Source organism: Delphinapterus leucas, chromosome 4 (genome assembly GCF_059928025.1).
Source record: "Delphinapterus leucas isolate spDelLeu-1000000601 "Yukka" chromosome 4, BTC_Dleu_Yukka2, whole genome shotgun sequence".
In the NCBI taxonomy this organism is placed as follows: Eukaryota; Metazoa; Chordata; class Mammalia; order Artiodactyla; family Monodontidae; genus Delphinapterus; species Delphinapterus leucas.
Genome location: NC_143132.1, coordinates 125,745,769 through 125,754,276, shown reverse-complemented (window position 1 = coordinate 125,754,276; position 8,508 = coordinate 125,745,769).

Sequence of the window (8,508 nt, the reverse complement as noted above, 5' to 3'; positions counted from 1 at the left end):
TTTACCCTGCATGTCTGGTTTTAACAAAAATTCTGAGTTTTGACAACTGCTAAAAGTAATGTTCATATCTGTTTTGTGTTCCTTTTTAAAATACTCTCAAGTCACATGTTAGGAGATGACCCATCACATGAGATTAGCTTTTGAGTTTACATGCCACCTCAGGTTATATTTAGTGCTACTGGCAAAAGATTTTATGGGTCTGCAGATCTTTCAACTTTGTTCAAGTTTTTGGCAAGATTTTTTTCTGTGTGTGTGATATTTGTTTCCCCTTGGCAAGTTTCTGACAGCTTGATGCTTTTAAAAATATATGCCTGTGATGTGATCTTCAATACTTGCCTTGCACTATTTTATATTTTGACACGAAAAAGTTAGCTTGTACCAGGCCTTGAGCTCAACAAAATATATGCTTATACGTGTTCCCGCATTTTAAAAGGTTGTCCTTTCTTTGGAGGGCATTTCTATTTGTGGATGTACCTAGAGTTACATGTATGAGAAACGAAAAAAAAGAAGAGTTGTGGCCATGGAAACTCATCCTTCACCTACTCGCCACACTCTTCAACAAGACCAAGAAGAAATGATGGAACAGTTTTCAGCCTGACTGTTTTCAAACAGGGTACTGTTGAAAAATCATTCTTAAAGGAGGGAAAAGCTTAATCTGAAAAAGTAGGATACATTCATTAATTTTTTTCCTGTCTGTTTACATTTGAAGTCTTTAGGAGAGCAGGTTCATCTTTACCACTTTATACATTTATTTATTTATTTTTGGCTGTGTTGGGTCTTCGTTTCTGTGCGAGGGCTTTCTCTAGTTGCGGCAAGCAGGGGCCACTCTTCATGGTGGTGCGCGGGCCTCTCACTGTCGCGGCCTCTCTTGTTGCGGAGCACAGGCTCCAGACGCGCAGGCTCAGTAGATGTGGCTCATGGGCCCAGTTGCTCCGCGGCATGTGGGATCTTCCCAGACCAGGGCTCGAACCCGTGTCCCCTGTATTGGCAGGCAGATTCTCAACCACTGCGCCACCAGGGAAGCCACATCTTTACCACTTTAAAGTGATATAAAGGGACATCAGAATGGGCTGTCTCATCATAGTTAACCACTAGTCCCTTAGTTTACTGTAAGTTAAAATTTTTGGAAACTGCTGAGTTTCCCCCTTTTTCCTCTGAGCAGCTACCTTGTAAATAAATGTGCATGTCTGGTCAGCACTGAGGTTGGTTGAAGAATGTTTAGGACATTTTCTTTGATCTCTACTGAGGGAAAAAAAAAATCTTAATTGTGTGCTTTACTCTGTAGGATGCAAGGAGGCAGTCCTAGACAAAAGCCTCCAATGTAATTTCCATATGGAAAGCATGACCCTAAAAGAACGCTTTCTGTCTCATAATGTTCCAGATTTGAATTCCATCTGTACCCACTTTTTAGTTCCTTTGCTGCCACTCCAGAGCTGAGTCACTGTGAATAATCAATCTCTTTGTCTTTGAGGCTAGGTCAAACCTGAAGGATAACATAAGAAAATGCCTCATCCTTAAGGCTGAATTAGCTCTTTGGAATTGCGAGTAGATGCTCTTTGCTGAGAGCTACTACAATGTCTACCTAAATGTCTTTATCTTAGACCATGGGGCACCAAGGTCAGGATGGCTGCAACCTCAAGGCAAAGGCTGTATATTTTTCCATTAAATATTATTTGGCAGAGAAGACTTAAATGCTGCTGTTTTGCTATGATGAAGCTAGTGGTGTCTATGGGTAAATTTAAGGATATACATTCTCAGAGCATATTTAAGTATTTTAAGGATATTTTACCCAATAGTTTAAAAAATGCCGCTTGCTGAATTATAATTCAGAGTATTAACTTTTAAGTTTGAGGGCATTTGCCAAGTTTTAGAGAAAGAAGATAAGATTTAGATGCCAGAATATTTTTGATTGAGGCCTCTCCTTACCACTAGTGAGCTGAATAGTCAGCTCACTAGTGGATGGGAAATGATGGGAAAGTATTTCTATCCATTGCGAGTTCTGAACTACGCACTCAGTGATTTAATATAATGATGTGTGACCATACTTTCTCAGGCATTATGTAAACATGACAGAATCAGGAAAATAAACACATTATTATCAAAGTGCAGATGGGAAAATCACATTTTTCTCTTTGATTTTCAACTTTTTCCTCTTAAAGGGAAATAGGATTAAATTATTCCTAAGGATAGTTTCAGCTGCAGCTTTCTATAATTTCAAGTTGATATAAGTTGACTGTGGTCTTCATTATACACTTATACATCATATCTTGAGTTCTCAAAAAGTCCTGTCTAAAATAACAACTACTCTGTGTTCTGAAATAATATCTACTATATCATTGGATAAGTCATATTGAACAAGTTACTAAAAAGTTGTTAAATATTTAAAAATATTCTTTCAATAAATATTACACCGTTAAGGAACTGGAAGTCTGTCAGTATGATGGGAAGTGAACACGAATAACTAGAGTGTGAGGCAAAATGGATTGTATTAAAAGCTTGCTGGAGGATTAGATGTGTTTTGTAAACTGTAATGGGTCTTAGCAGACTTTGCATGAGAAACAGGTTGGTGCATAAAGTAATAAGACCAAGGGATAAAGTTTTTCTTAGACCTATTTTTCCATGCTTTCTTGTGAGTGATTTTAGTACCTTAATGAAATATATTTGCTTTCATAGACATTCATGTGTGTGTGTCCTGTTCTTTGTTGGGATGATGTGTGGTATTGATGGAGATGAATGTGGAGGATGATCTTGTTGCCAAATAAGTGCTATTCTCTGGAATTTGGTAAAACTTTTTTATTTATAGGAACTGTTTTTAAAGCATTATAAACTTGCGTTCCATTGACACTTTTTTTTTTTTTGCGGTACGCAGGCCTCTCACTGTTGTGGCCTCTCCCGTTGCGGAGCACAGGCTCTGGACGTGCAGGCTCAGCGGCCATGGCTCACGGGCCCAGCCGCTCCGTGGCATGTGGGATCTTCCCGGACCGGGGCACGAACCCGTGTCCCCTGCATCGACAGGCAGACTCTCAACCACTGCGCCACCAGGTTAGTCCCCCATTGACACGTTTTTTAAGTCTCTAAATAGCTATGTATTCTATTAGGTCCTAAATATTAAGAGTCTCATCAAATTTCTCTTAAATATCTGTAAAACAAAATCATATTCACATTTGAAATAGAACATGAATGTGCCCCTGTGGAAAAGATGCATTGAATATGACTGAGCCCATTCCTTGGTTTATTTTTCTCCATGGCACTTTTTATCATTTAAGTACTATATATTTTAGTTGTTTATTTTCTTATTTCCACTTGCAAAAATGGCTGCCAGGGTTTCAGCCCAGTGTGTCAGGGGGCATTTCAAAGAGAATGGGGTAAATGGGCTGGTCTAATGCTTTGAAAATATATCTATTATATCTGAATGGGGTTGGCTATTTACTAGATTGTTCTATTACGTACCCACTATGGGCTTCGAACACCAAAATACGAACACATCACATCTCCAATGTCTCTTTCTATACAATTGAAATTAGAGTTTCCATTAGACATCACTTATCTAAGTGTGGTTTATCTTTTAATTAAAATATTTATTGGCATAATTAAATCAATTATAGATGGATTACTAAAATCATCTTAGAAATAGTAACTAAGGATCATTTGTTTATACTAAGAAAAAAAGTGACTTAAATGTCTGAATCTTTCCAATAATTGTTTCTAACAATTCTTTGTTCTATTGGAATTATTCCTTATAAGTATTATAAAAATGGTGATGGCTACTAAAAAACAGAATTTGTGTTCTCAGGAAAACTTGTTCTTATTGGCAACAGATTCTAAGTTATTTTTTGTGAAATAGTTTCCAGTGCTTCTTTTCCTGATTAGCATCTATTCCTGATTTTGCTTTTATTATGTATTTGTACATGAGAGTAAAATTGATGTAGTCTATAATACCTAACAAATATACTGAACTAAATTAACAAGTGAGAAGACTTAGAGAACAAATTTATGGTTACCAGGGGGGAAGCATGGGGGGAAGGGATAGTTAGGGAGTTTGTGATCAACATATCCACACTGCTATATTTAAAAATGGATAACCAATAAGGACCTAATGTATAGCACAGGGAACTCTGTCCAATATTATGTGGCAACCTGGATGGGAGGGGAGTTTGGGGGAGAATGGATACATCTATATGTATGGCTGAGTCCCTTTACTGTGCAGCTGAAACTATCACAACATTGTTAATCGGCTATACTCCAATATAAAATAAAGAGTTAAGAAAATAAATTAACAAGTGAGAAGGAAAACGTGATATTTCTTTTACACATAATTACTGATCAAAGAATAGAGCATGGGTGTTTTGCTACAATAGAACCCATTTTGAAACTTTCAGTGATATCAAGGCAAATATTATAAGAAGATTTGTTAAAATATTTATAGGAAAAAATAAGACTCTAATGTCAAAGTGAATATTAAGAAAAATATGTAAACATGACAAAATCAGGAAAATGAACACATTATTATCAAAGTGCATAGCCATCAGATGACAGATATGAAATAAGTAGCAGCTGGGCAATTTGAAGGCTAGATGCAACCAGTATTATATTTGGAAAACAGTACAAGCCACTAGCATCTAAGAAATGACAGACTGTCTAGTGAAACTTCTCTACCATCAGGATGAAAATGCCTGAGAAAGTGTGGTCACACATCATTATATTAAATCACTGGGTGCATAGTTCAGAACTTGTATTAGATAGAAATACTTGCATGGTAGAGGGAAAAGTGGAGAGAGCATTATGGTTAATATTCTTTGATTGTAAGTAACAGAGAGTAACTCAAGCTAGCTTATGTTTTTAAAAATGTATTTATTATAAGTGCCTCATATGCTGACAGCATGACTGTGGTCAGGCTTCAGGAAGGGAGTGACTCCAGGAACTGGAAAACATCAATTTCTCCCCATCTCTTATCTCTGCTTCTTCCTGTAAGTGTGCTTTGAGCACAGATCTAACACCTGGCTGGGAAGACACCCAAAGACTATGTCTACATAGACTTGTAGGGTAAAGCTAATGCAATTCTTGGAGTGTTGATCGTAAGCAGAAGGTTGGACCTGGGATGGTGACTGTTTTGATAGAGCTGGGAATCTTTAGTGCTTGTGCTCAACATGAAAGGAGTTTGGGGGTAGGACAGGTGTGTCATAGTAGGGCAGGTCAGAAAGTGAGTGTTTATGAGATCTGATGTCTGGGAGGTAGGGGCTCCAGAAAAGGACCACAAGCTTGGTTAGGATCCTACAGGGCCTTACCTTGCCCTTCCTGCCCTTTTACTTGAGAGAAGTTTCTTCCCTGGGCTCTTGCTTGGCTTGCCTTCTGTCTCAACCCAAGTGTCACCTAATCAGAGAGACCTTCCCTGACCACTATATTTAATGAAACTCCTATACCACATTTAAAGTACTCTTTCATAATTACCCTGTTTTATCTCCTTAACCATTTATTTTTCTGAAATTGTCTTGTTTGTTTACTCATCTATTATCTGTTCTCACCTTCGTCCACTCTTTGTGACATCAGAGGCCTTTTGTGAGTTGTTCTTTGTGTCTCTATCATCTAGCACAATGCCTAGCACGTAACAGGTGCACAATAGATATCTGTTGGATAAATGACTAGGAGCATATATTGCTACTGTAGAATTGGAGCTAGGAGCAGTATGTAGTGCTAGAGCTGGGGATTGTATGATAGCTTGATTCTGTAGCAGAGTGAAGATTTTTCTTGTCCTATCAGAGGAGGATCTGCCCTCCCACCTATTGGAGGCTTAAGGTACTTATTTATTATACCTATGCTTCAGTAAGATTAGGAAATCAAGACTTCTCAGCTGGTTTGGGGCTCAATCTTAGTATAGGAGAGGGGATTATGTGCTCAGAGTGTAAAGGGCCCTTGGGCACATCAGATATCTCTATGCTCTGTGAGGAAGGGCTCAGCCAGCTCTTACATATTATTGTTTTAGAGCTATGGCCTATCTCCCAGATTCAAGGAAAGACAAATGGTGGTTTGGGGAAAGAAAGAAGTGGCTGCAGCTATTACACTGAATTTCTAACAGAGACCTTGGCGGGGCAGGGGGGGGGTGTTGTTAATGAAGCAAGAACTTATTTTAAATCACCTCTATACATTTGAAAGCTTTGAATTAGATTCTATGAAAAGGTAGGATATCTGAAGGCAAGCTTGAGTTTTGGTGTTAGGATACTATGGCTTTCCTTGTAAAGTTTATCGATACCTTTAATATCATAGGACTCAAACAAGGTCCTATGCTCTTCCTTTTGGACTGTCATTCTGAGGAATGAACTTCATGAAAGGATAAGATGTATGTCCACATAAGCAAGAGGAGTTTCACCAAGAAGGAAGTTGGAGTGAAATTTGGAAGAAGACAGGGAAGCTGGTCACTCTTGAGGATTAACTTTTTCACTAGAACTTCAACTCAAATGGCAGGTTTTGGTAACATTACATTGAAAATAAGTTGCAAGTTTGTCTATATTATATGCTGAAAATCATTTTTTATGTATTGATCATTTCTTTAATTGTTTTTGTCTAAGAATAAACTTGTTTTTGCACAGCCAGGAAACTTTGCTCTCTGAATGTCAGTTTCAGCAATCTCAAACTAAACGAATGAGTCTAACTTTAGTAACTTGTGGCTTTCACCATAGTCTCTTCTCCCTATATTTATGAATCTATTATTTATATTCTTTCTTGGGGAAATTAAGTAATGCAATTAAGATTTGCTTATTCTAGAATGTGTTAGAAAAGGGGAAATTTTAGCTTAGTCCCTCCTGAGTTCTCCCCTTAGAGGAATTTGCACCTTCGGATCATGTATGCTTCTCAGGGCTGGTGTGAAAACACATTCAAAAAGTTCAGGCCTTCACAGGTTAAATGCCATGTGCTAATCTCAAGTTTGCATCCTCTGTTCCAAGTTCTGCTGAAACTGTGCTGGGTGAATCTCCACTGACTTTTCAGAAAAACTCAACTCCTATACAGAGGAGTAGGATCTAGGTCCAGTATATATCCCCCATTCCTAAGAGCACATTTCCCTAAGGCTGAGGTATTCTGAGAATTGGTGAAGGTGGGGTCTAGGGAGACAAGAAAATTTAGTTAATGGTGACTATCAGAACACCAAATCCCACTGAAGAGTAGAAGGGAGTTGGCAGATACAGGTTCCTTTCTCTTCTGACTGTACAATTCCCAAATCTAGTTTCTTTCAAGATCTTCTCACCAGGCTTCTGCTTCTAGCTAAGAGAGAATACAGAGATTGAATTTAACCTCCTGCTTTAAACAAATAAGACAAAAATATATGAAAAAATAGTTTTTAAGGCACTGGACATAAACAATGAAAGATAGTGATCCTTGAAAGATGGGAAACACATGAAGTTAGCCCTACTATTGCCTCTTTTATTGCCTGAGAGAGTTTTTAGGCCTTGGCACAGAAAACAGAAATGGAGGCAGAGAACGGTGGACTCCCTGAGTTAAGGAGATGCTGCCGGGAGTTCAGAGAGATTATGGTAGGTAATGTTCACAGGGCTGAGTGTTGAAAGAAGAGAGCTGCACAGAGAGAGAATCTTGGAAATCTACTGAGGATCCTTTTCTAGTATTCAGTAGAGTACTAATCAACATCTACATGGGAGGAAACTACCTAAGGTCAAGGAAAGAACTATTCAAAAAAAAAAAAATAAGATTAGAGGTAATAGAACCTGGTATTCACATACTGCCAAAAAGAGGGCCTGATTTCACCAGCTGCACTGGAAAAATCTCACAATTCGGGGCACTGAGTAGAGTACTCAGAAAGGTCTCCACAGTGGAGAATAATTAATCAGCCCTAAACTAAATGTTACTCTAGTCCTACTTAACAAATCTTAAAAGCAAAATCTAAAAAGATCAAATTTTTCCCAAATAACTGTGTTGAAGAAGAAAACTCAAGAATATTTATACAAAAGCATGCAGCCATCAATAATATAAAAATCATAATGCCTGGTATCCAATCAAAGATTGCCAGGAATTTAAAGAAGCAGAGATATATGACCCATAATGATGAGAAAAATCAATCAACTGAAGCTGACCCAGAACTGGATTAATAAAAGGACATTGAAACAGATTAAACTATATTCAAAAAGCTAAATAGAATATCTTTAAAAGACCCAAATCAAACTTCTGGAGATGAGAGCCACAGTGACTGAGATTTTAAAATGTACTGAATAGGATAAACAATAGATAAGACATTACAGGAAAGAAAAAGATTAGTATACTCGAAGACATAATAAAAAGTATCCAAAACGAACGGTTGAGAGACAAAAGAACATAAAAGAAAAGAAAACGGCAGCAGTGAGCTTTGGGACAACTTCAAGCAGCCTCATATGACTGTAATTGGAGTCTCTGAAGAAAGGGAGTGGGGTATAGGAAAATATTTGAATAAATAATGGCTGAAAAATTTTCAGAGTTGTTGAAATTTTAAACCCACAGATCCTGGAAGCTCAATGAATCCTATTTATA